Genomic DNA, 27,732 nt, shown 5'->3' on the forward strand with positions numbered 1-27,732 from the left:
CACAGCCACGCTCAGCAACGTGCGCCCACCCCACTTTTTCCAGTTCTCCTTAGGACATCCAGTCATCAGACAACGCGAAGGTCTTCTTGTCTTTGCCGACGGCCAGCCTTACCCTGCAGCTGCACCTGAGAAGTGGACAGAAATCATGCAGGCTTCTGAATTGCACCACGGTTCAGAGAACATGATTCTTGCGAACACTTATCTTGCCGTGAGCCCAGAACCTGCTTTCCAAGTAACACTATCCATTACCGAAAACTGATTGCGTGTCTCACAGCATGACTGGAGGAAGTTAGGCACGTACATTGGTCGGTGTGTCAGACACTGTATCTGTGTATTCACGTGAGTGGGCGTGTGTGACTGTGACCGCGCACGACGATGCGCTTGTGGGTTCCTGTGTGTGGCGCTGAATATGCGTCTTGGTCTCTGCGTGTCGCTGTGGCCCTCTGCAGACACCTCCAACAGTAAACGCCATAGTTTATACACAGCACCCTGGTTGGACCCCCAACTGAAAGGAGAAAGACCCCTTTCAGCTTCAAGAGACCGCATGCGATGATTAACCCCCAGGGGCTTCTGAAATAGGTCACAGACTCCCGCTCTCCCACAGCCACGCCTTCTGACCAAAGCACAAAGACTGGACGAGACCTGCCTCCCGGCCGTGGGTGTCACATCTACGTGGACCTGGAGACCCTGCCACCTACAAGCACATCTGATGTGCCCTTGGGGTCACTCCCAGCGCTCCCAGAAGCAAGGGAACCTCCCATTGGGGGGCTGACTCCGACCTGCAGTTGCCTATAGGCAAGATGCAGCCCGGCACTACTCAAGGGGCTAACGAACTTTGGCCCAAGTGCCTCTTCTCGCCAACTAGACCATATCACTTTCTGTGACCCCGTGGGAATGCCCACAACGGGAAGTGTTGGGCTTCAGCAACCAGGACACTGGTTGGAACCCGACAGCGGGAATTAGGCCACCTTCCCGGCCACGTATCGGCAAGCTTCCAACTGGCAGGTTTCGTGGCCCAGACCACTGAGAAAATGCTCAAACGCTTCACAGCCTCCTCCTAAGTGCCCTCCTGCTGCCTGCAGGGCGAGTCAACCCTACTTGAAGCCACAGACATCATGCGAACACAGAGACACTGAACACCAGGGAAGACAGACCGCAAGCCTGTCTGCTTTGATGAGGCCCACAGCACCGCATGCATCCTAGCAATTCTCCACTGCCACAGCGACACTACCGAGCAACTCACAGTGATCACAGGCACTGTCCCCGAGGACCACAGACAGACTTTCAATGGAAGACCTCTGCCATGCGAGGGGACTTGGAAGCCTGAAAGGGAAAGGTGGTTGGCCACGGCAGGGCACCTGGCAGGGCAACAGTGTCCCCATCTCTTCCCGGCCAATGGACTCCTCCGGATAAAGCTCTGGCTGTTCGAACGGCCTGCATGCCACATGGGCCGGCCGCGTCATGCCCTCCGGGAGAAACACTATCGCTTTGCACATTCCCAAAAGAAGGAACAAAACGACCAAAGGGCTTGTTCCCATAACTCACCTACCCCCAAGGAGGCCGGCACAGATGCCTCAGCATGTCCATCTCCTCTACGTCCCGCAAGACACCCGTGCGGAGTCACTCCTCCGGAAATGGGATCGCAACTCTACACAGGTTACCTACCTCACTACATCCTCATGAACTGCCAAAGCCATCCCCTCCATAGGCAGCTGATGCCAGCCCTTCACGAACAAGACACATCCTCGGGAAGCCGAGGCCAGCGCCTGCAACGAATGATGACAGCCCATCCCACGACATTACATAGGACGTGTCCTCATGATACCTTAACTTTCTCTCCAGGCCCCCAGCCACCACACAGGCTTAAATGCAGCACTCGATCCTCAGCCCACTCCACGATGATCCACTTAGCACCAACAGTGTGCCGGCAGCTTCAGCAGAGGAGCTGACAGGGGCAGCCCCGAGGCCTACTCCATCGGCCCCCTTCTGCCATCGCTCAAATCCAGCCCACCCCCGCTCACTGCTCCAGGCCCAGCGGGCACTCAGGAACCTCACCACACCACACACAACATCAGAGAGGGCCACAGGCCTGGCCTGAGGCTCCAGGCTCCAACCAGGGAAGCTTGCTCATTTTGGCTTCCAGAATCAACCTCCGAAGCGGCATGCACAAAGCGTGATCCTGCCCAAAACACACCTCTCCAAGCTGCAAGCTCACTGGGCCTCCACCAGCACACGCTCCGACTCTGAAGACTAGCAGGAGAGCCTGCCCCCTTGTATTCCCTCAGCGGTCTCTTAGTAGGGCCCGGTGATGCATAAATGACCCAGCTTATGGGCAGACACGGTCGACCCTCACACAGGAGTCCCTCCAATGCTGGAGCCCTTAGTGGTGTTTGCATGCCTGTCAGCAGGGGACGTCGGCCCTCACTCCTAACTGTCCCATACCCCCGAGAGAGGAAACGTGCTGGACCCTCAGTTTCGATGAGGAGACGGTAAAACTTTCTCACTCATTATGTTCAGATTTTCCAAGGAATGCATACAAGGGTGTCATCATCTATCCAAGCACATGCTGGGACGCTGCAGAACACAAACGGGCAGGCCGTGGGGCTCTGCAGAGGAGCCATGACCTGGAAGTACTCCAACAGCCTGGGGAATCCACAGTCTTCAGGCCACTCGGTAAGACCAACAATCAATCCACTCTTGCAGCCACTGGGCCCATCTGATGAAAACCTAATATCCAATGGCACATTTTCGTATGGGTGAATGCCTACCGTCCTGAGTTATCCACAGCCACGCTGAGCAACGTGCACCCACCCCACTTTTTCCAGTTCTCCTTAGGACATCCAGTCATCAGACAACGCGAAGGTCTTCTTGTCTTTGCCGACGGCCAGCCTTACCCTGCAGCTGCACCTGAGAAGTGGACAGAAATCATGCAGGCTTCTGAATTGCACCACGGTTCAGAGAACATGATTCTTGCGAACACTTACCTTGCCGTGAGCCCAGAACCTGCTTTCCAAGTACCACTATCCATTACCGAAAACTGATTGCGTGTCTCACAGCATGACTGGAGGAAGTTAGGCACGTACATTGGTCGGTGTGTCAGACACTGTATCTGTGTATTCACGTGAGTGGGCGTGTGTGACTGTGACTGCGCACGACGATGCGCTTGTGGGTTCCTGTGTGTGGCACTGAATACGCGTCTTGGTCTCTGGGTGTCGCTGTGGCCCTCTGCAGACACCTCCAACAGTAAACGCCATAGTTTATACACAGCACCCTGGTTGGACCCCCAACTGAAAGGAGAAAGACCCCTGTCAGCTTCAAGAGGCCGCATGCGAAGATTAACCCCCAGGGGCTGCTGAAATAGGTCACAGACTCCCGCTCTCCCACAGCCACGCCTTCTGACCAAAGCACAAAGACTGGACGAGACCTGCCTCCCGGCCGTGGGTGTCACATCTACGTGGACCTGGAGACCCTGCCACCTACAAGCACATCTGATGTGCCCTTGGGGTCACTCCCAGCGCTCCCAGAAGCAAGGGAACCTCCCATTGGGGGGCTGACTCCGACCTGCAGTTGCCTATAGGCAAGATGCAGCCCGGCACTACTCAAGGGGCTAACGAACTTTGGCCCAAGTGCCTCTTCTCGCCAACTAGACCATATCACTTTCCGTGACCCCGTGGGAATGCCCACAACGGGAAGTGTTGGGCTTCAGCAACCAGGACACTGGTTGGAACCCGACAGCGGGAATTAGGCCACCTTCCCGGCCACGTATCGGCAAGCTTCCAACTGGCAGGTTTCGTGGCCCAGACCACTGAGAAAATGCTCAAACGCTTCACAGCCTCCTCCTAAGTGCCCTCCTGCTGCCTGCAGGGCGAGTCAACCCTACTTGAAGCCACAGACATCATGCGAACACAGAGACACTGAACACCAGGGAAGACAGACCGCAAGCCTGTCTGCTTTGATGAGGCCCACAGCACCGCATGCATCCTAGCAATTCTCCACTGCCACAGCGACACTACCGAGCAACTCACAGTGATCACAGGCACTGTCCCCGAGGACCACAGACAGACTTTCAATGGAAGACCTCTGCCATGCGAGGGGACTTGGAAGCCTGAAAGGGAAAGGTGGTTGGCCACGGCAGGGCACCTGGCAGGGCAACAGTGTCCCCATCTCTTCCCGGCCAATGGACTCCTCCGGATAAAGCTCTGGCTGTTCGAACGGCCTACATGCCACATGGGCCGGCCGCGTCATGCCCTCCAGGAGAAACACTATCGCTTTGCACATTCCCAAAAGAAGGAACAAAACGACCAAAGGGCTTGTTCCCATAACTCACCTACCCCCAAGGAGGCCGGCACAGATGCCTCAGCATGTCCATCTTCTCTACGTCCCGCAAGACACCCGTGTGGAGTCACTCCTCCGCAAATGGGATCGCAACTCTACACAGGTTACCTACCTCACTACATCCTCATGAACTGCCAAAGCCATCCCCTCCATAGGCAGCTGATGCCAGCCCTTCACGAACAAGACACATCCTCGGGAAGCCGAGGCCAGTGCCTGCAACGAATGATGACAGCCCATCCCACGACATTACATAGGACGTGTCCTCATGATACCTTAACTTTCTCTCCAGGCCCCCAGCCACCACACAGGCTTAAATGCAGCACTCGATCCTCAGCCCACTCCACGATGATCCACTTAGCACCAACAGTGTGCCGGCAGCTTCAGCAGAGGAGCTGACAGGGGCAGCCCCGAGGCCTAGTCCATCGGCCCCCTTCTGCCATCGCTCAACTCCAGCCCACCCCCGCTCACTGCTCCAGCCCCACCGGGCACTCAGGAACCTCACCACACCACACACAACATCAGAGAGGGCCACAGGCCTGGCCTGAGGCTCCAGGCTCCAACCAGGGAAGCTTGCTCATTTTGGCTTCCAGAATCAACCTCCGAAGCGGCATGCACAAAGCGTGATCCTGCCCAAAACACACCTCTCCAAGCTGCAAGCTCACTGGGCCTCCACCAGCACACGCTCCGACTCTGAAGACTAGCAGGAGAGCCTGCCCCCTTGTATTCCCTCAGCGGTCTCTTAGTAGGGCCCGGTGATGCATAAATGACCCAGCTTATGGGCAGACACGGTCGACCCTCACACAGGAGTCCCTCCAATGCTGGAGCCCTTAGTGGTGTTTGCATGCCTGTCAGCAGGGGACGTCGGCCCTCACTCCTAACTGTCCCATACCCCCGAGAGAGGAAACGTGCTGGACCCTCAGTTTCGATGAGGAGACGGTAAAACTTTCTCACTCATTATGTTCAGATTTTCCAAGGAATGCATACAAGGGTGTCATCATCTATCCAAGCACATGCTGGGACGCTGCAGAACACAAACGGGCAGGCCGTGGGGCTCTGCAGAGGAGCCATGACCCGGAAGTATTCCAACCGCCTGGGGAATCCACAGTCTTCAGGCCACTCAGCAAGACCAACAATCAATCCACTCTTGCAGCCACTGGGCCCATCTGATGAAAACCTAATATCCAATGACACATTTTAGTATGGGTGAATGCCTACCGTCCTGAGTTATCCACAGCCACGCTGAGCAACGTGCACCCGCCCCACTTTTTATAGTTCTCCTTAGGACATCCAGTCATCAGACAACGCGAAGGTCTTCTTGTCTTTGCCGACGGCCAGCCTTACCCTGCAGCTGCACCTGAGAAGTGGACAGAAATCATGCAGGCTTCTGAATTGCACCACGGTTCAGAGAACATGATTCTTGCGAACACTTACCTTGCCGTGAGCCCAGAACCTGCTTTCCAAGTAACACTATCCATTACCGAAAACTGATTGCGTGTCTCACAGCATGACTGGAGGAAGTTAGGCACGTACATTGGTCGGTGTGTCAGACACTGTATCTGTGTATTCACGTGAGTGGGCGTGTGTGACTGTGACTGCGCACGAGGATGCGCTTGTGGGTTCCTGTGTGTGGCACTGAATACGCGTCTTGGTCTCTGGGTGTCGCTGTGGCCCTCTGCAGACACCTCCAACAGTAAACGCCATAGTTTATACACAGCACCCTGGTTGGACCCCCAACTGAAAGGAGAAAGACCCCTTTCAGCTTCAAGAGGCCGCATGCGAAGATTAACCCCCAGGGGCTGCTGAAATAGGTCACAGACTCCCGCTCTCCCACAGCCACGCCTTCTGACCAAAGCAAAAAGACTGGACGAGACCTGCCTCCCGGCCGTGGGTGTCACATCTACGTGGACCTGGAGACCCTGCCACCTACAAGCACATCTGATGTGCCCTTGGGGTCACTCCCAGCGCTCCCAGAAGCAAGGGAACCTCCCACTGGGGGGCTGACTCCGACCTGCAGTTGCCTATAGGCAAGATGCAGCCCGGCACTACTCAAGGGGCTAACGAACTTTGGCCCAAGTGCCTCTTCTCGCCAACTAGACCATATCACTTTCCGTGACCCCGTGGGAATGCCCACAACGGGAAGTGTTGGGCTTCAGCAACCAGGACACTGGTTGGAACCCGACAGCGGGAATTAGGCCACCTTCCCGGCCATGTATCGGCAAGCTTCCAACTGGCAGGTTTCGTGGCCCAGACCACTGAGAAAATGCTGAAACGCTTCACAGCCTCCTCCTAAGTGCCCTCCTGCTGCCTGCAGGGCGAGTCAACCCTACTTGAAGCCACAGACATCATGCGAACACAGAGACACTGAACACCAGGGAAGACAGACCGCAAGCCTGTCTGCTTTGATGAGGCCCACAGCACCGCATGCATCCTAGCAATTCTCCACTGCCACAGCGACACTACCGAGCAACTCACAGTGATCACAGGCACTGTCCCCGAGGACCACAGACAGACTTTCAATGGAAGACCTCTGCCATGCGAGGGGAATTGGAAGCCTGAAAGGGAAAGGTGGTTGGCCACGGCAGGGCACCTGGCAGGGCAACAGTGTCCCCATCTCTTCCCGGCCAATGGACTCCTCCGGATAAAGCTCTGGCTGTTCGAACGGCCTGCATGCCACATGGGCCGGCCGCGTCATGCCCTCCGGGAGAAACACTATCGCTTTGCACATTCCCAAAAGAAGGAACAAAACGACCAAAGGGCTTGTTCCCATAACTCACCTACCCCCAAGGAGGCCGGCACAGATGCCTCAGCATGTCCATCTTCTCTACGTCCCGCAAGACACCCGTGTGGAGTCACTCCTCCGGAAATGGGATCGCAACTCTACACAGGTTACCTACCTCACTACATCCTCATGAACTGCCAAAGCCATCCCCTCCATAGGCAGCTGATGCCAGCCCTTCACGAACAAGACACATCCTCGGGAAGCCGAGGCCAGCGCCTGCAACGAATGATGACAGCCCATCCCACGACATTACATAGGACGTGTCCTCATGATACCTTAACTTTCTCTCCAGGCCCCCAGCCACCACACAGGCTTAAATGCAGCACTCGATCCTCAGCCCACTCCACGATGATCCACTTAGCACCAACAGTGTGCCGGCAGCTTCAGCAGAGGAGCTGACAGGGGCAGCCCCGAGGCCTAGTCCATCGGCCCCCTTCTGCCATCGCTCAACTCCAGCCCACCCCCGCTCACTGCTCCAGCCCCACCGGGCACTCAGGAACCTCACCACACCACACACAACATCAGAGAGGGCCACAGGCCTGGCCTGAGGCTCCAGGCTCCAACCAGGGAAGCTTGCTCATTTTGGCTTCCAGAATCAACCTCCGAAGCGGCATGCACAAAGCGTGATCCTGCCCAAAACACACCCCTCCAAGCTGCAAGCTCACTGGGCCTCCACCAGCACACGCTCCGACTCTGAAGACTAGCAGGAGAGCCTGCCCCCTTGTATTCCCTCAGCGGTCTCTTAGTAGGGCCCGGTGATGCATAAATGACCCAGCTTATGGGCAGACACGGTCGACCCTCACACAGGAGTCCCTCCAATGCTGGAGCCCTTAGTGGTGTTTGCATGCCTGTCAGCAGGGGACGTCGGCCCTCACTCCTAACTGTCCCATACCCCCGAGAGAGGAAACGTGCTGGACCCTCAGTTTCGATGAGGAGACGGTAAAACTTTCTCACTCATTATGTTCAGATTTTCCAAGGAATGCATACAAGGGTGTCAGCATCTATCCAAGCACATGCTGGGACGCTGCAGAACACAAACGGGCAGGCCGTGGGGCTCTGCAGAGGAGCCATGACCCGGAAGTATTCCAACCGCCTGGGGAATCCACAGTCTTCAGGCCACTCGGGAAGACCAACAATCAATCCACTCTTGCAGCCATTGGGCCCATCTGATGAAAACCTAATATCCAATGGCACATTTTAGTATGGGTGAATGCCTACCGTCCTGAGTTATCCACAGCCACGCTCAGCAACGTGCGCCCACCCCACTTTTTCCAGTTCTCCTTAGGACATCCAGTCATCAGACAACGCGAAGGTCTTCTTGTCTTTGCTGACGGCCAGCCTTACCCTGCAGCTGCACCTGAGAAGTGGACAGAAATCATGTAGGTTTCTGAATTGCACCACGGTTCAGAGAACATGATTCTTGCGAACACTTACCTTGCCGTGAGCCCAGAACCTGCTTTCCAAGTAACACTATCCATTACCGAAAACTGATTGCGTGTCTCACAGCATGACTGGAGGAAGTTAGGCACGTACATTGGTCGGTGTGTCAGACACTGTATCTGTGTATTCACGTGAGTGGGCGTGTGTGACTGTGACTGCGCACGAGGATGCGCTTGTGGGTTCCTGTGCGTGGCGCTGAATACGCGTCTTGGTCTCTGGGTGTCGCTGTGGCCCTCTGCAGACACCTCCAACAGTAAACGCCATAGTTTATACACAGCACCCTGGTTGGACCCCCAACTGAAAGGAGAAAGACCCCTGTCAGCTTCAAGAGGCCGCATGCGAAGATTAACCCCCAGGGGCTGCTGAAATAGGTCACAGACTCCCGCTCTCCCACAGCCACGCCTTCTGACCAAAGCACAAAGACTGGACGAGACCTGCCTCCCGGCCGTGGGTGTCACATCTACGTGGACCTGGAGACCCTGCCACCTACAAGCACATCTGATGTGCCCTTGGGGTCACTCCCAGCGCTCCCAGAAGCAAGGGAACCTCCCATGGGGGGGCTGACTCCGACCTGCAGTTGCCTACAGGCAAGATGCAGCCCGGCACTACTCAAGGGGCTAACGAACTTTGGCCCAAGTGCCTCTTCTCGCCAACTAGACCATATCACTTTCCGTGACCCCGTGGGAATGCCCACAACGGGAAGTGTTGGGCTTCAGCAACCAGGACACTGGTTCGAACCCAACAGCGGGAATTAGGCCACCTTCCCGGCCACGTATCGGCAAGCTTCCAACTGGCAGGTTTCGCGGCCCAGACCTCTGAGAGAACGCTCAAACGCTTCACAGCCTCGTCCTAAGTGCCCTCCTGCTGCCTGCAGGGCGAGTCAACCCTACTTGAAGCCACAGACATCATGCGAACACAGAGACACTGAACACCAGGGAAGACAGACCGCAAGCCTGTCTGCTTTGATGAGGCCCACAGCACCGCATGCATCCTAGCAATTCTCCACTGCCACAGCGACACTACCGAGCAACTCACAGTGATCACAGGCACTGTCCCCGAGGACCACAGACAGACTTTCAATGGAAGACCTCTGCCATGCGAGGGGACTTGGAAGCCTGAAAGGGAAAGGTGGTTGGCCACGGCAGGGCACCTGGCAGGGCAACAGTGTCCCCATCTCTTCCCGGCCAATGGACTGCTCCGGATAAAGCTCTGGCTGTTCGAACGGCCTGCATGCCACATGGGCCGGCCGCGTCATGCCCTCCGGGAGAAACACTATCGCTTTGCACATTCCCAAAAGAAGGAACAAAACGACCAAAGGGCTTGTTCCCATAACTCACCTACCCCCAAGGAGGCCGGCACAGATGCCTCAGCATGTCCATCTTCTCTCCGTCCCGCAAGACACCCGTGTGGAGTCACTCCTCCGCAAATGGGATCGCAACTCTACACAGGTTACCTACCTCACTACATCCTCATGAACTGCCAAAGCCATCCCCTCCATAGGCAGCTGATGCCAGCCCTTCACGAACAAGACACATCCTCGGGAAGCCGAGGCCAGCTCCTGCAACCCAATGATGACAGCCCATCCCACGACATTACATAGGACGTGTCCTCATGATACCTTAACTTTCTCTCCAGGCCCCCAGCCACCACACAGGCTTAAATGCGGCACTCGATCTTCAGCCCACTCCACGATGATCCACTTAGCACCAACAGTGTGCCGGCAGCTTCAGCAGAGGAGCTGACAGGGGCAGCCCCGAGGCCTAGTCCATCGGCCCCCTTCTGCCATCGCTCAACTCCAGCCCACCCCCGCTCACTGCTCCAGGCCCCACCGGGCACTCAGGAACCTCACCACACCACACACAACATCAGAGAGGGCCACAGACCTGGCCTGAGGCTCCAGGCTCCAACAGGGAAGCTTGCTCATTTTGGCTTCCAGAATCAACCTCCGAAGCAGCATGCACAAAGCGAGATCCTGCCCAAAACACACCTCTCCAAGCTGCAAGCTCACTGGGCCTCCACCAGCACACGCTCCGACTCTGAAGACTAGCAGGAGAGCCTGCCCCTTGTATTCCCTCAGCGGTCTTTTAGCAGGGCCCGGTGATGCATAGATGACCCAGCTTATGGGCAGACACGGTCGACCCTCACACAGGAGTCCTCCAATGCTGGAGCCCTTAGTGGTGTTTGCATGCCTGTCAGCAGGGGACGTCGGCCCTCACTCCTAACTGTCCCATACCCCCCGAGAGAGGAAACGTGCTGGACCCTCAGTTTCGATGAGGAGACGGTAAAACTTTCTCACTCATTATGTTCAGATTTTCCAAGGAAAGCATACAAGGGTGTCATCATCTATCCAAGCACATGCTGGGACGCTGCAGAACACAAACGGGCAGGCCGTGTGGGCTCTGCAGAGGAGCCATGACCCGGAAGTATTCCAACCGCCTGGGGAATCCACAGTCTTCAGGCCACTCAGCAAGACCAACAATCAATCCACTCTTGCAGCCACTGGGCCCATCTGATGAAAACCTAATATCCAATGACACATTTTAGTATGGGTGAATGCCTACGTCCTGAGTTATCCACAGCCACGCTGAGCAACGTTGCACCCGCCCCACTTTTCCAGTTCTCCTTAGGACATCCAGTCATCAGACAACGCCGAAGGTCTTCTTGTCTTTGCCGACGGCCAGCCTTACCCTGCAGCTGCACCTGAGAAGTGGACAGAAATCATGCAGGCTTCTGAATTGCACCACGGTTCAGAGAACATGATTCTTGCGAACACTTACCTTGCCGTGAGCCCAGAACCTGCTTTCCAAGTAACACTATCCATTACCGAAAACTGATTGCGTGTCTCACAGCATGACTGGAGGAAGTTAGGCACGTACATTGGTCGGTGTGTCAGACACTGTATCTGTGTATTCACGTGAGTGGGCGTGTGTGACTGTGACTGCGCACGGGGATGCGCTTGTGGGTTCCTGTGTGTGGCGCTGAACACCCGTCTTGGTCTCTGGGTGTCGCTGTGGCCCTCTGCAGACACCTCCAACAGTAAACGCCATAGTTTATACACAGCACCCTGGTTGGACCCCCAACTGAAAGGAGAAAGACCCCTGTCAGCTTCAAGAGGCCACATGCGAAGATTAACCCCCAGGGGCTGCTGAAATAGGTCACAGACTCCCGCTCTCCCACAGCCACGCCTTCTGACCAAAGCACAAAGACTGGACGAGACCTGCCTCCCGGCCGTGGGTGTCACACCTACGTGGACCTGGAGACCCTGCCACCTACAAGCACATCTGATGTGCCCTTGGGGTCACTCCCAGCGCTCCCAGAAGCAAGGGAACCTCCCATGGGGGGGCTGACTCCGACCTGCAGTTGCCTACAGGCAAGATGCAGCCCGGCACTACTCAAGGGGCTAACGAACTTTGGCCCAAGTGCCTCTTCTCGCCAACTAGACCATATCACTTTCCGTGACCCCGTGGGAATGCCCACAACGGGAAGTGTTGGGCTTCAGCAACCAGGACACTGGTTGGAACCCGACAGCGGGAATTAGGCCACCTTCCCGGCCACGTATCGGCAAGCTTCCAACTGGCAGGTTTCACGGCCCAGACCACTGAGAAAACGCTCAAACGCTTCACAGCCTCGTCCTAAGTGCCCTCCTGCTGCCTGCAGGGCGAGTCAACCCTACTTGAAGCCACAGACATCATGCGAACACAGAGACACTGAACACCAGGGAAGACAGACCGCAAGCCTGTCTGCTTTGATGAGGCCCACAGCACCGCATGCATCCTAGCAATTCTCCACTGCCACAGCGACACTACCGAGCAACTCACAGTGATCACAGGCACTGTCCCCGAGGACCACAGACAGACTTTCAATGGAAGACCTCTGCCATGCGAGGGGACTTGGAAGCCTGAAAGGGAAAGGTGGTTGGCCACGGCAGGGCACCTGGCAGGGCAACAGTGTCCCCATCTCTTCCCGGCCAATGGACTGCTCCGGATAAAGCTCTGGCTGTTCGAACGGCCTGCATGCCACATGGGCCGGCCGCGTCATGCCCTCCAGGAGAAACACTATCGCTTTGCACATTCCCAAAAGAAGGAACAAAACGACCAAAGGGCTTGTTCCCATAACTCACCTAACCCCAAGGAGGCCGGCACAGATGCCTCAGCATGTCCATCTTCTCTACGTCCCGCAAGACACCCGTGTGGAGTCACTCCTCCGCAAATGGGATCGCAACTCTACACAGGTTACCTACCTCACTACATCCTCATGAACTGCCAAAGCCATCCCCTCCATAGGCAGCTGATGCCAGCCCTTCACGAACAAGACACATCCTCGGGAAGCCGAGGCCAGCTCCTGCAACCCAATGATGACAGCCCATCCCACGACATTACATAGGACGTGTCCTCATGATACCTTAACTTTCTCTCCAGGCCCCCAGCCACCACACAGGCTTAAATGCAGCACTCGATCCTCAGCCCACTCCACGATGATCCACTTAGCACCAACAGTGTGCCGGCAGCTTCAGCAGAGGAGCTGACAGGGGCAGCCCCGAGGCCTAGTCCATCGGCCCCCTTCTGCCATCGCTCAACTCCAGCCCAACCCCGCTCACTGCTCCAGCCCCACCGGGCACTCAGGAACCTCACCACACCACACACAACATCAGAGAGGGCCACAGACCTGGCCTGAGGCTCCAGGCTCCAACCAGGGAAGCTTGCTCATTTTGGCTTCCTGAATCAACCTCCGAAGCAGCATGCACAAAGCGTGATCCTGCCCAAAACACACCTCTCCAAGCTGCAAGCTCACTGGGCCTCCACCAGCACACGCTCCGACTCTGAAGACTAGCAGGAGAGCCTGCCCCCTTGTATTCCCTCAGCGGTCTTTTAGCAGGGCCCGGTGATGCATAGATGACCCAGCTTATGGGCAGACACGGTCGACCCTCACACAGGAGTCCCTCCAATGCTGGAGCCCTTAGTGGTGTTTGCATGCCTGTCAGCAGGGGACGTCGGCCCTCACTCCTAACTGTCCCATACCCCCGAGAGAGGAAACGTGCTGGACCCTCAGTTTCGATGAGGAGACGGTAAAACTTTCTCACTCATTATGTTCAGATTTTCCAAGGAATGCATACAAGGGTGTCATCATCTATCCAAGCACATGCTGGGACGCTGCAGAACACAAACGGGCAGGCCGTGGGGCTCTGCAGAGGAGCCATGACCCGGAAGTATTCCAACCGCCTGGGGAATCCACAGTCTTCAGGCCACTCAGCAAGACCAACAATCAATCCACTCTTGCAGCCACTGGGCCCATCTGATGAAAACCTAATATCCAATGACACATTTTAGTATGGGTGAATGCCTCCCGTCCTGAGTTATCCACAGCCACGCTGAGCAACGTGCGCCCGCCCCACTTTTTCCAGTTCTCCTTAGGACATCCAGTCATCAGACAACGCGAAGGTCTTCTTGTCTTTGCCGACGGCCAGCCTTACCCTGCAGCTGCACCTGAGAAGTGGACAGAAATCATGCAGGCTTCTGAATTGCACCACGGTTCAGAGAACATGATTCTTGCGAACACTTACCTTGCCGTGAGCCCAGAACCTGCTTTCCAAGTAACACTATCCATTACCGAAAACTGATTGCGTGTCTCACAGCATGACTGGAGGAAGTTAGGCACGTACATTGGTCGGTGTGTCAGACACTGTATCTGTGTATTCACGTGAGTGGGCGTGTGTGACTGTGACTGCGCACGACGATGCGCTTGTGGGTTCCTGTGTGTGGCGCTGAATACGCGTCTTGGTCTCTGGGTGTCGCTGTGGCCCTCTGCAGACACCTCCAACAGTAAACGCCATAGTTTATACACAGCACCCTGGTTGGACCCCCAACTGAAAGGAGAAAGACCCCTGTCAGCTTCAAGAGGCCGCATGCGAAGATTAACCCCCAGGGGCTGCTGAAATAGGTCACAGACTCCCGCTCTCCCACAGCCACGCCTTCTGACCAAAGCACAAAGACTGGACGAGACCTGCCTCCCGGCCGTGGGTGTCACATCTACGTGGACCTGGAGACCCTGCCACCTACAAGCACATCTGATGTGCCCTTGGGGTCACTCCCAGCGCTCCCAGAAGCAAGGGAACCTCCCATGGGGGGGCTGACTCCGACCTGCAGTTGCCTACAGGCAAGATGCAGCCCGGCACTACTCAAGGGGCTAACGAACTTTGGCCCAAGTGCCTCTTCTCGCCAACTAGACCATATCACTTTCCGTGACCCCGTGGGAATGCCCACAACGGGAAGTGTTGGGCTTCAGCAACCAGGACACTGGTTGGAACCCGACAGCGGGAATTAGGCCACCTTCCCGGCCACGTATCGGCAAGCTTCCAACTGGCAGGTTTCGCGCCACAGACCACTGAGAAAACGCTCAAACGCTTCACAGCCTCGTCCTAAGTGCCCTCCTGCTGCCTGCAGGGCGAGTCAACCCTACTTGAAGCCACAGACATCATGCGAACACAGAGACACTGAACACCAGGGAAGACAGACCGCAAGCCTGTCTGCTTTGATGAGGCCCACAGCACCGCATGCATCCTAGCAAGTCTCCACTGCCACAGCGACACTACCGAGCAACTCACAGTGATCACAGGCACTGTCCCCGAGGACCACAGACAGACTTTCAATGGAAGACCTCTGCCATGCGAGGGGACTTGGAAGCCTGAAAGGGAAAGGTGGTTGGCCACGGCAGGGCACCTGGCAGGGCAACAGTGTCCCCATCTCTTCCCGGCCAATGGACTGCTCCGGATAAAGCTCTGGCTGTTCGAACGGCCTGCATGCCACATGGGCCGGCCGCGTCATGCCCTCCGGGAGAAACACTATCGCTTTGCACATTCCCAAAAGAAGGAACAAAACGACCAAAGGGCTTGTTCCCATAACTCACCTACCCCCAAGGAGGCCGGCACAGATGCCTCAGCATGTCCATCTTCTCTACGTCCCGCAAGACACCCGTGTGGAGTCACTCCTCCGCAAATGGGATCGCAACTCTACACAGGTTACCTACCTCACTACATCCTCATGAACTGCCAAAGCCATCCCCTCCATAGGCAGCTGATGCCAGCCCTTCACGAACAAGACACATCCTCGGGAAGCCGAGGCCAGCTCCTGCAACCCAATGATGACAGCCCATCCCACGACATTACATAGGACGTGTCCTCATGATACCTTAACTTTCTCTCCAGGCCCCCAGCCACCACACAGGCTTAAATGCAGCACTCGATCCTCAGCCCACTCCACGATGATCCACTTAGCACCAACAGTGTGCCGGCAGCTTCAGCAGAGGAGCTGACAGGGGCAGCCCCGAGGCCTAGTCCATCGGCCCCCTTCTGCCATCGCTCAACTCCAGCCCACCCCCGCTCACTGCTCCAGCCCCACCGGGCACTCAGGAACCTCACCACACCACACACAACATCAGAGAGGGCCACAGGCCTGGCCTGAGGCTCCAGGCTCCAACCAGGGAAGCTTGCTCATTTTGGCTTCCAGAATCAACCTCCGAAGCAGCATGCACAAAGCGAGATCCTGCCCAAAACACACCTCTCCAAGCTGCAAGCTCACTGGGCCTCCACCAGCACACGCTCCGACTCTGAAGACTAGCAGGAGAGCCTGCCCCCTTGTATTCCCTCAGCGGTCTTTTAGCAGGGCCCGGTGATGCATAGATGACCCAGCTTATGGGCAGACACGGTCGACCCTCACACAGGAGTCCCTCCAATGCTGGAGCCCTTAGTGGTGTTTGCATGCCTGTCAGCAGGGGACGTCGGCCCTCACTCCTAACTGTCCCATACCCCCGAGAGAGGAAACGTGCTGGACCCTCAGTTTCGAAGAGGAGACGGTAAAACTTTCTCACTCATTATGTTCAGATTTTCCAAGGAATGCATACAAGGGTGTCATCATCTATCCAAGCACATGCTGGGACGCTGCAGAACACAAACGGGCAGGCCGTGGGGCTCTGCAGAGGAGCCATGACCCGGAAGTATTCCAACCGCCTGGGGAATCCACAGTCTTCAGGCCACTCAGCAAGACCAACAATCAATCCACTCTTGCAGCCACTGGGCCCATCTGATGAAAACCTAATATCCAATGACACATTTTAGTATGGGTGAATGCCTACCGTCCTGAGTTATCCACAGCCACGCTGAGCAACGTGCACCCGCCCCACTTTTTCCAGTTCTCCTTAGGACATCCAGTCATCAGACAACGCGAAGGTCTTCTTGTCTTTGCCGACGGCCAGCCTTACCCTGCAGCTGCACCTGAGAAGTGGACAGAAATCATGCAGGCTTCTGAATTGCACCACGGTTCAGAGAACATGATTCTTGCGAACACTTACCTTGCCGTGAGCCCAGAACCTGCTTTCCAAGTAACACTATCCATTACCGAAAACTGATTGCGTGTCTCACAGCATGACTGGAGGAAGTTAGGCACGTACATTGGTCGGTGTGTCAGACACTGTATCTGTGTATTCACGTGAGTGGGCGTGTGTGACTGTGACTGCGCACGGGGATGCGCTTGTGGGTTCCTGTGTGTGGCGCTGAACACCCGTCTTGGTCTCTGGGTGTCGCTGTGGCCCTCTGCAGACACCTCCAACAGTAAACGCCATAGTTTATACACAGCACCCTGGTTGGACCCCCAACTGAAAGGAGAAAGACCCCTGTCAGCTTCAAGAGGCCACATGCGAAGATTAACCCCCAGGGGCTGCTGAAATAGGTCACAGACTCCCGCTCTCCCACAGCCACGCCTTCTGACCAAAGCACAAAGACTGGACGAGACCTGCCTCCCGGCCGTGGGTGTCACACCTACGTGGACCTGGAGACCCTGCCACCTACAAGCACATCTGATGTGCCCTTGGGGTCACTCCCAGCGCTCCCAGAAGCAAGGGAACCTCCCATGGGGGGGCTGACTCCGACCTGCAGTTGCCTACAGGCAAGATGCAGCCCGGCACTACTCAAGGGGCTAACGAACTTTGGCCCAAGTGCCTCTTCTCGCCAACTAGACCATATCACTTTCCGTGACCCCGTGGGAATGCCCACAACGGGAAGTGTTGGGCTTCAGCAACCAGGACACTGGTTGGAACCCGACAGCGGGAATTAGGCCACCTTCCCGGCCACGTATCGGCAAGCTTCCAACTGGCAGGTTTCACGGCCCAGACCACTGAGAAAACGCTCAAACGCTTCACAGCCTCGTCCTAAGTGCCCTCCTGCTGCCTGCAGGGCGAGTCAACCCTACTTGAAGCCACAGACATCATGCGAACACAGAGACACTGAACACCAGGGAAGACAGACCGCAAGCCTGTCTGCTTTGATGAGGCCCACAGCACCGCATGCATCCTAGCAATTCTCCACTGCCACAGCGACACTACCGAGCAACTCACAGTGATCACAGGCACTGTCCCCGAGGACCACAGACAGACTTTCAATGGAAGACCTCTGCCATGCGAGGGGACTTGGAAGCCTGAAAGGGAAAGGTGGTTGGCCACGGCAGGGCACCTGGCAGGGCAACAGTGTCCCCATCTCTTCCCGGCCAATGGACTGCTCCGGATAAAGCTCTGGCTGTTCGAACGGCCTGCATGCCACATGGGCCGGCCGCGTCATGCCCTCCAGGAGAAACACTATCGCTTTGCACATTCCCAAAAGAAGGAACAAAACGACCAAAGGGCTTGTTCCCATAACTCACCTAACCCCAAGGAGGCCGGCACAGATGCCTCAGCATGTCCATCTTCTCTACGTCCCGCAAGACACCCGTGTGGAGTCACTCCTCCGCAAATGGGATCGCAACTCTACACAGGTTACCTACCTCACTACATCCTCATGAACTGCCAAAGCCATCCCCTCCATAGGCAGCTGATGCCAGCCCTTCACGAACAAGACACATCCTCGGGAAGCCGAGGCCAGCTCCTGCAACCCAATGATGACAGCCCATCCCACGACATTACATAGGACGTGTCCTCATGATACCTTAACTTTCTCTCCAGGCCCCCAGCCACCACACAGGCTTAAATGCAGCACTCGATCCTCAGCCCACTCCACGATGATCCACTTAGCACCAACAGTGTGCCGGCAGCTTCAGCAGAGGAGCTGACAGGGGCAGCCCCGAGGCCTAGTCCATCGGCCCCCTTCTGCCATCGCTCAACTCCAGCCCAACCCCGCTCACTGCTCCAGCCCCACCGGGCACTCAGGAACCTCACCACACTACACACAACATCAGAGAGGGCCACAGACCTGGCCTGAGGCTCCAGGCTCCAACCAGGGAAGCTTGCTCATTTTGGCTTCCTGAATCAACCTCCGAAGCAGCATGCACAAAGCGTGATCCTGCCCAAAACACACCTCTCCAAGCTGCAAGCTCACTGGGCCTCCACCAGCACACGCTCCGACTCTGAAGACTAGCAGGAGAGCCTGCCCCCTTGTATTCCCTCAGCGGTCTTTTAGCAGGGCCCGGTGATGCATAGATGACCCAGCTTATGGGCAGACACGGTCGACCCTCACACAGGAGTCCCTCCAATGCTGGAGCCCTTAGTGGTGTTTGCATGCCTGTCAGCAGGGGACGTCGGCCCTCACTCCTAACTGTCCCATACCCCCGAGAGAGGAAACGTGCTGGACCCTCAGTTTCGATGAGGAGACGGTAAAACTTTCTCACTCATTATGTTCAGATTTTCCAAGGAATGCATACAAGGGTGTCATCATCTATCCAAGCACATGCTGGGACGCTGCAGAACACAAACGGGCAGGCCGTGGGGCTCTGCAGAGGAGCCATGACCCGGAAGTATTCCAACCGCCTGGGGAATCCACAGTCTTCAGGCCACTCAGCAAGACCAACAATCAATCCACTCTTGCAGCCACTGGGCCCATCTGATGAAAACCTAATATCCAATGACACATTTTAGTATGGGTGAATGCCTCCCGTCCTGAGTTATCCACAGCCACGCTGAGCAACGTGCGCCCGCCCCACTTTTTCCAGTTCTCCTTAGGACATCCAGTCATCAGACAACGCGAAGGTCTTCTTGTCTTTGCCGACGGCCAGCCTTACCCTGCAGCTGCACCTGAGAAGTGGACAGAAATCATGCAGGCTTCTGAATTGCACCACGGTTCAGAGAACATGATTCTTGCGAACACTTACCTTGCCGTGAGCCCAGAACCTGCTTTCCAAGTAACACTATCCATTACCGAAAACTGATTGCGTGTCTCACAGCATGACTGGAGGAAGTTAGGCACGTACATTGGTCGGTGTGTCAGACACTGTATCTGTGTATTCACGTGAGTGGGCGTGTGTGACTGTGACTGCGCACGACGATGCGCTTGTGGGTTCCTGTGTGTGGCGCTGAATACGCGTCTTGGTCTCTGGGTGTCGCTGTGGCCCTCTGCAGACACCTCCAACAGTAAACGCCATAGTTTATACACAGCACCCTGGTTGGACCCCCAACTGAAAGGAGAAAGACCCCTGTCAGCTTCAAGAGGCCGCATGCGAAGATTAACCCCCAGGGGCTGCTGAAATAGGTCACAGACTCCCGCTCTCCCACAGCCACGCCTTCTGACCAAAGCACAAAGACTGGATGAGACCTGCCTCCCGGCCGTGGGTGTCACATCTACGTGGACCTGGAGACCCTGCCACCTACAAGCACATCTGATGTGCCCTTGGGGTCACTCCCAGCGCTCCCAGAAGCAAGGGAACCTCCCATGGGGGGGCTGACTCCGACCTGCAGTTGCCTACAGGCAAGATGCAGCCCGGCACTACTCAAGGGGCTAACGAACTTTGGCCCAAGTGCCTCTTCTCGCCAACTAGACCATATCACTTTCCGTGACCCCGTGGGAATGCCCACAACGGGAAGTGTTGGGCTTCAGCAACCAGGACACTGGTTGGAACCCGACAGCGGGAATTAGGCCACCTTCCCGGCCACGTATCGGCAAGCTTCCAACTGGCAGGTTTCGCGCCACAGACCACTGAGAAAACGCTCAAACGCTTCACAGCCTCGTCCTAAGTGCCCTCCTGCTGCCTGCAGGGCGAGTCAACCCTACTTGAAGCCACAGACATCATGCGAACACAGAGACACTGAACACCAGGGAAGACAGACCGCAAGCCTGTCTGCTTTGATGAGGCCCACAGCACCGCATGCATCCTAGCAAGTCTCCACTGCCACAGCGACACTACCGAGCAACTCACAGTGATCACAGGCACTGTCCCCGAGGACCACAGACAGACTTTCAATGGAAGACCTCTGCCATGCGAGGGGACTTGGAAGCCTGAAAGGGAAAGGTGGTTGGCCACGGCAGGGCACCTGGCAGGGCAACAGTGTCCCCATCTCTTCCCGGCCAATGGACTGCTCCGGATAAAGCTCTGGCTGTTCGAACGGCCTGCATGCCACATGGGCCGGCCGCGTCATGCCCTCCGGGAGAAACACTATCGCTTTGCACATTCCCAAAAGAAGGAACAAAACGACCAAAGGGCTTGTTCCCATAACTCACCTACCCCCAAGGAGGCCGGCACAGATGCCTCAGCATGTCCATCTTCTCTACGTCCCGCAAGACACCCGTGTGGAGTCACTCCTCCGCAAATGGGATCGCAACTCTACACAGGTTACCTACCTCACTACATCCTCATGAACTGCCAAAGCCATCCCCTCCATAGGCAGCTGATGCCAGCCCTTCACGAACAAGACACATCCTCGGGAAGCCGAGGCCAGCTCCTGCAACCCAATGATGACAGCCCATCCCACGACATTACATAGGACGTGTCCTCATGATACCTTAACTTTCTCTCCAGGCCCCCAGCCACCACACAGGCTTAAATGCAGCACTCGATCCTCAGCCCACTCCACGATGATCCACTTAGCACCAACAGTGTGCCGGCAGCTTCAGCAGAGGAGCTGACAGGGGCAGCCCCGAGGCCTAGTCCATCGGCCCCCTTCTGCCATCGCTCAACTCCAGCCCACCCCCGCTCACTGCTCCAGCCCCACCGGGCACTCAGGAACCTCACCACACCACACACAACATCAGAGAGGGCCACAGGCCTGGCCTGAGGCTCCAGGCTCCAACCAGGGAAGCTTGCTCATTTTGGCTTCCAGAATCAACCTCCGAAGCAGCATGCACAAAGCGAGATCCTGCCCAAAACACACCTCTCCAAGCTGCAAGCTCACTGGGCCTCCACCAGCACACGCTCCGACTCTGAAGACTAGCAGGAGAGCCTGCCCCCTTGTATTCCCTCAGCGGTCTTTTAGCAGGGCCCGGTGATGCATAGATGACCCAGCTTATGGGCAGACACGGTCGACCCTCACACAGGAGTCCCTCCAATGCTGGAGCCCTTAGTGGTGTTTGCATGCCTGTCAGCAGGGGACGTCGGCCCTCACTCCTAACTGTCCCATACCCCCGAGAGAGGAAACGTGCTGGACCCTCAGTTTCGATGAGGAGACGGTAAAACTTTCTCACTCATTATGTTCAGATTTTCCAAGGAATGCATACAAGGGTGTCATCATCTATCCAAGCACATGCTGGGACGCTGCAGAACACAAACGGGCAGGCCGTGGGGCTCTGCAGAGGAGCCATGACCCGGAAGTATTCCAACCGCCTGGGGAATCCACAGTCTTCAGGCCACTCAGCAAGACCAACAATCAATCCACTCTTGCAGCCACTGGGCCCATCTGATGAAAACCTAATATCCAATGACACATTTTAGTATGGGTGAATGCCTCCCGTCCTGAGTTATCCACAGCCACGCTGAGCAACGTGCGCCCGCCCCACTTTTTCCAGTTCTCCTTAGGACATCCAGTCATCAGACAACGCGAAGGTCTTCTTGTCTTTGCCGACGGCCAGCCTTACCCTGCAGCTGCACCTGAGAAGTGGACAGAAATCATGCAGGCTTCTGAATTGCACCACGGTTCAGAGAACATGATTCTTGCGAACACTTACCTTGCCGTGAGCCCAGAACCTGCTTTCCAAGTAACACTATCCATTACCGAAAACTGATTGCGTGTCTCACAGCATGACTGGAGGAAGTTAGGCACGTACATTGGTCGGTGTGTCAGACACTGTATCTGTGTATTCACGTGAGTGGGCGTGTGTGACTGTGACTGCGCACGGGGATGCGCTTGTGGGTTCCTGTGTGTGGCGCTGAACACCCGTCTTGGTCTCTGGGTGTCGCTGTGGCCCTCTGCAGACACCTCCAACAGTAAACGCCATAGTTTATACACAGCACCCTGGTTGGACCCCCAACTGAAAGGAGAAAGACCCCTGTCAGCTTCAAGAGGCCACATGCGAAGATTAACCCCCAGGGGCTGCTGAAATAGGTCACAGACTCCCGCTCTCCCACAGCCACGCCTTCTGACCAAAGCACAAAGACTGGACGAGACCTGCCTCCCGGCCGTGGGTGTCACACCTACGTGGACCTGGAGACCCTGCCACCTACAAGCACATCTGATGTGCCCTTGGGGTCACTCCCAGCGCTCCCAGAAGCAAGGGAACCTCCCATGGGGGGGCTGACTCCGACCTGCAGTTGCCTACAGGCAAGATGCAGCCCGGCACTACTCAAGGGGCTAACGAACTTTGGCCCAAGTGCCTCTTCTCGCCAACTAGACCATATCACTTTCCGTGACCCCGTGGGAATGCCCACAACGGGAAGTGTTGGGCTTCAGCAACCAGGACACTGGTTGGAACCCGACAGCGGGAATTAGGCCACCTTCCCGGCCACGTATCGGCAAGCTTCCAACTGGCAGGTTTCACGGCCCAGACCACTGAGAAAACGCTCAAACGCTTCACAGCCTCGTCCTAAGTGCCCTCCTGCTGCCTGCAGGGCGAGTCAACCCTACTTGAAGCCACAGACATCATGCGAACACAGAGACACTGAACACCAGGGAAGACAGACCGCAAGCCTGTCTGCTTTGATGAGGCCCACAGCACCGCATGCATCCTAGCAATTCTCCACTGCCACAGCGACACTACCGAGCAACTCACAGTGATCACAGGCACTGTCCCCGAGGACCACAGACAGACTTTCAATGGAAGACCTCTGCCATGCGAGGGGACTTGGAAGCCTGAAAGGGAAAGGTGGTTGGCCACGGCAGGGCACCTGGCAGGGCAACAGTGTCCCCATCTCTTCCCGGCCAATGGACTGCTCCGGATAAAGCTCTGGCTGTTCGAACGGCCTGCATGCCACATGGGCCGGCCGCGTCATGCCCTCCAGGAGAAACACTATCGCTTTGCACATTCCCAAAAGAAGGAACAAAACGACCAAAGGGCTTGTTCCCATAACTCACCTAACCCCAAGGAGGCCGGCACAGATGCCTCAGCATGTCCATCTTCTCTACGTCCCGCAAGACACCCGTGTGGAGTCACTCCTCCGCAAATGGGATCGCAACTCTACACAGGTTACCTACCTCACTACATCCTCATGAACTGCCAAAGCCATCCCCTCCATAGGCAGCTGATGCCAGCCCTTCACGAACAAGACACATCCTCGGGAAGCCGAGGCCAGCTCCTGCAACCCAATGATGACAGCCCATCCCACGACATTACATAGGACGTGTCCTCATGATACCTTAACTTTCTCTCCAGGCCCCCAGCCACCACACAGGCTTAAATGCAGCACTCGATCCTCAGCCCACTCCACGATGATCCACTTAGCACCAACAGTGTGCCGGCAGCTTCAGCAGAGGAGCTGACAGGGGCAGCCCCGAGGCCTAGTCCATCGGCCCCCTTCTGCCATCGCTCAACTCCAGCCCAACCCCGCTCACTGCTCCAGCCCCACCGGGCACTCAGGAACCTCACCACACCACACACAACATCAGAGAGGGCCACAGACCTGGCCTGAGGCTCCAGGCTCCAACCAGGGAAGCTTGCTCATTTTGGCTTCCTGAATCAACCTCCGAAGCAGCATGCACAAAGCGTGATCCTGCCCAAAACACACCTCTCCAAGCTGCAAGCTCACTGGGCCTCCACCAGCACACGCTCCGACTCTGAAGACTAGCAGGAGAGCCTGCCCCCTTGTATTCCCTCAGCGGTCTTTTAGCAGGGCCCGGTGATGCATAGATGACCCAGCTTATGGGCAGACACGGTCGACCCTCACACAGGAGTCCCTCCAATGCTGGAGCCCTTAGTGGTGTTTGCATGCCTGTCAGCAGGGGACGTCGGCCCTCACTCCTAACTGTCCCATACCCCCGAGAGAGGAAACGTGCTGGACCCTCAGTTTCGATGAGGAGACGGTAAAACTTTCTCACTCATTATGTTCAGATTTTCCAAGGAATGCATACAAGGGTGTCATCATCTATCCAAGCACATGCTGGGACGCTGCAGAACACAAACGGGCAGGCCGTGGGGCTCTGCAGAGGAGCCATGACCCGGAAGTATTCCAACCGCCTGGGGAATCCACAGTCTTCAGGCCACTCAGCAAGACCAACAATCAATCCACTCTTGCAGCCACTGGGCCCATCTGATGAAAACCTAATATCCAATGACACATTTTAGTATGGGTGAATGCCTCCCGTCCTGAGTTATCCACAGCCACGCTGAGCAACGTGCGCCCGCCCCACTTTTTCCAGTTCTCCTTAGGACATCCAGTCATCAGACAACGCGAAGGTCTTCTTGTCTTTGCCGACGGCCAGCCTTACCCTGCAGCTGCACCTGAGAAGTGGACAGAAATCATGCAGGCTTCTGAATTGCACCACGGTTCAGAGAACATGATTCTTGCGAACACTTACCTTGCCGTGAGCCCAGAACCTGCTTTCCAAGTAACACTATCCATTACCGAAAACTGATTGCGTGTCTCACAGCATGACTGGAGGAAGTTAGGCACGTACATTGGTCGGTGTGTCAGACACTGTATCTGTGTATTCACGTGAGTGGGCGTGTGTGACTGTGACTGCGCACGACGATGCGCTTGTGGGTTCCTGTGTGTGGCGCTGAATACGCGTCTTGGTCTCTGGGTGTCGCTGTGGCCCTCTGCAGACACCTCCAACAGTAAACGCCATAGTTTATACACAGCACCCTGGTTGGACCCCCAACTGAAAGGAGAAAGACCCCTGTCAGCTTCAAGAGGCCGCATGCGAAGATTAACCCCCAGGGGCTGCTGAAATAGGTCACAGACTCCCGCTCTCCCACAGCCACGCCTTCTGACCAAAGCACAAAGACTGGACGAGACCTGCCTCCCGGCCGTGGGTGTCACATCTACGTGGACCTGGAGACCCTGCCACCTACAAGCACATCTGATGTGCCCTTGGGGTCACTCCCAGCGCTCCCAGAAGCAAGGGAACCTCCCATGGGGGGGCTGACTCCGACCTGCAGTTGCCTACAGGCAAGATGCAGCCCGGCACTACTCAAGGGGCTAACGAACTTTGGCCCAAGTGCCTCTTCTCGCCAACTAGACCATATCACTTTCCGTGACCCCGTGGGAATGCCCACAACGGGAAGTGTTGGGCTTCAGCAACCAGGACACTGGTTGGAACCCGACAGCGGGAATTAGGCCACCTTCCCGGCCACGTATCGGCAAGCTTCCAACTGGCAGGTTTCGCGCCACAGACCACTGAGAAAACGCTCAAACGCTTCACAGCCTCGTCCTAAGTGCCCTCCTGCTGCCTGCAGGGCGAGTCAACCCTACTTGAAGCCACAGACATCATGCGAACACAGAGACACTGAACACCAGGGAAGACAGACCGCAAGCCTGTCTGCTTTGATGAGGCCCACAGCACCGCATGCATCCTAGCAAGTCTCCACTGCCACAGCGACACTACCGAGCAACTCACAGTGATCACAGGCACTGTCCCCGAGGACCACAGACAGACTTTCAATGGAAGACCTCTGCCATGCGAGGGGACTTGGAAGCCTGAAAGGGAAAGGTGGTTGGCCACGGCAGGGCACCTGGCAGGGCAACAGTGTCCCCATCTCTTCCCGGCCAATGGACTGCTCCGGATAAAGCTCTGGCTGTTCGAACGGCCTGCATGCCACATGGGCCGGCCGCGTCATGCCCTCCGGGAGAAACACTATCGCTTTGCACATTCCCAAAAGAAGGAACAAAACGACCAAAGGGCTTGTTCCCATAACTCACCTACCCCCAAGGAGGCCGGCACAGATGCCTCAGCATGTCCATCTTCTCTACGTCCCGCAAGACACCCGTGTGGAGTCACTCCTCCGCAAATGGGATCGCAACTCTACACAGGTTACCTACCTCACTACATCCTCATGAACTGCCAAAGCCATCCCCTCCATAGGCAGCTGATGCCAGCCCTTCACGAACAAGACACATCCTCGGGAAGCCGAGGCCAGCTCCTGCAACCCAATGATGACAGCCCATCCCACGACATTACATAGGACGTGTCCTCATGATACCTTAACTTTCTCTCCAGGCCCCCAGCCACCACACAGGCTTAAATGCAGCACTCGATCCTCAGCCCACTCCACGATGATCCACTTAGCACCAACAGTGTGCCGGCAGCTTCAGCAGAGGAGCTGACAGGGGCAGCCCCGAGGCCTAGTCCATCGGCCCCCTTCTGCCATCGCTCAACTCCAGCCCACCCCCGCTCACTGCTCCAGCCCCACCGGGCACTCAGGAACCTCACCACACCACACACAACATCAGAGAGGGCCACAGGCCTGGCCTGAGGCTCCAGGCTCCAACCAGGGAAGCTTGCTCATTTTGGCTTCCAGAATCAACCTCCGAAGCAGCATGCACAAAGCGAGATCCTGCCCAAAACACACCTCTCCAAGCTGCAAGCTCACTGGGCCTCCACCAGCACACGCTCCGACTCTGAAGACTAGCAGGAGAGCCTGCCCCCTTGTATTCCCTCAGCGGTCTTTTAGCAGGGCCCGGTGATGCATAGATGACCCAGCTTATGGGCAGACACGGTCGACCCTCACACAGGAGTCCCTCCAATGCTGGAGCCCTTAGTGGTGTTTGCATGCCTGTCAGCAGGGGACGTCGGCCCTCACTCCTAACTGTCCCATACCCCCGAGAGAGGAAACGTGCTGGACCCTCAGTTTCGATGAGGAGACGGTAAAACTTTCTCACTCATTATGTTCAGATTTTCCAAGGAATGCATACAAGGGTGTCATCATCTATCCAAGCACATGCTGGGACGCTGCAGAACACAAACGGGCAGGCCGTGGGGCTCTGCAGAGGAGCCATGACCCGGAAGTATTCCAACCGCCTGGGGAATCCACAGTCTTCAGGCCACTCAGCAAGACCAACAAT

At 56.4% G+C, this 27,732-nt stretch overlaps 10 non-coding genes across 10 annotated transcripts; all 10 read right to left on the bottom strand.

Moving 5' to 3' along the window:
* Positions 1 to 2,463: 2,463 nt before the first annotated feature.
* On the bottom strand, positions 2,464 to 2,557 carry LOC133085844 (small nucleolar RNA SNORD116). The gene has a single exon (XR_009699639.1). It is a non-coding gene; the product is annotated as a small nucleolar RNA SNORD116 (small nucleolar RNA).
* A 2,688-nt stretch (positions 2,558 to 5,245) lies between these two features.
* Positions 5,246 to 5,339, bottom strand: LOC133085846 (small nucleolar RNA SNORD116). The gene has a single exon (XR_009699641.1). It is a non-coding gene; the product is annotated as a small nucleolar RNA SNORD116 (small nucleolar RNA).
* A 2,688-nt stretch (positions 5,340 to 8,027) lies between these two features.
* On the bottom strand, positions 8,028 to 8,121 carry LOC133085899 (small nucleolar RNA SNORD116). The gene has a single exon (XR_009699699.1). It is a non-coding gene; the product is annotated as a small nucleolar RNA SNORD116 (small nucleolar RNA).
* Positions 8,122 to 10,809: 2,688 nt separating this feature from the next.
* On the bottom strand, positions 10,810 to 10,903 carry LOC133085904 (small nucleolar RNA SNORD116). Its single transcript, XR_009699703.1, has one exon. It is a non-coding gene; the product is annotated as a small nucleolar RNA SNORD116 (small nucleolar RNA).
* Positions 10,904 to 13,593: 2,690 nt separating this feature from the next.
* Positions 13,594 to 13,687, bottom strand: LOC133085847 (small nucleolar RNA SNORD116). Its single transcript, XR_009699643.1, has one exon. It is a non-coding gene; the product is annotated as a small nucleolar RNA SNORD116 (small nucleolar RNA).
* A 2,689-nt stretch (positions 13,688 to 16,376) lies between these two features.
* LOC133085897 (small nucleolar RNA SNORD116) lies at positions 16,377 to 16,470 on the bottom strand. The gene has a single exon (XR_009699696.1). It is a non-coding gene; the product is annotated as a small nucleolar RNA SNORD116 (small nucleolar RNA).
* Positions 16,471 to 19,159: 2,689 nt separating this feature from the next.
* On the bottom strand, positions 19,160 to 19,253 carry LOC133085848 (small nucleolar RNA SNORD116). The gene has a single exon (XR_009699644.1). It is a non-coding gene; the product is annotated as a small nucleolar RNA SNORD116 (small nucleolar RNA).
* Positions 19,254 to 21,942: 2,689 nt separating this feature from the next.
* LOC133085849 (small nucleolar RNA SNORD116) lies at positions 21,943 to 22,036 on the bottom strand. The gene has a single exon (XR_009699645.1). It is a non-coding gene; the product is annotated as a small nucleolar RNA SNORD116 (small nucleolar RNA).
* Positions 22,037 to 24,725: 2,689 nt separating this feature from the next.
* Positions 24,726 to 24,819, bottom strand: LOC133085850 (small nucleolar RNA SNORD116). The gene has a single exon (XR_009699646.1). It is a non-coding gene; the product is annotated as a small nucleolar RNA SNORD116 (small nucleolar RNA).
* A 2,689-nt stretch (positions 24,820 to 27,508) lies between these two features.
* LOC133085851 (small nucleolar RNA SNORD116) lies at positions 27,509 to 27,602 on the bottom strand. The gene has a single exon (XR_009699647.1). It is a non-coding gene; the product is annotated as a small nucleolar RNA SNORD116 (small nucleolar RNA).
* Between the last annotated feature and the right edge of the window lie 130 nt (positions 27,603 to 27,732).

This window comes from Eubalaena glacialis, chromosome 2 (assembly GCF_028564815.1).
Source record: "Eubalaena glacialis isolate mEubGla1 chromosome 2, mEubGla1.1.hap2.+ XY, whole genome shotgun sequence".
Lineage (NCBI taxonomy): Eukaryota > Metazoa > Chordata > Mammalia > Artiodactyla > Balaenidae > Eubalaena > Eubalaena glacialis.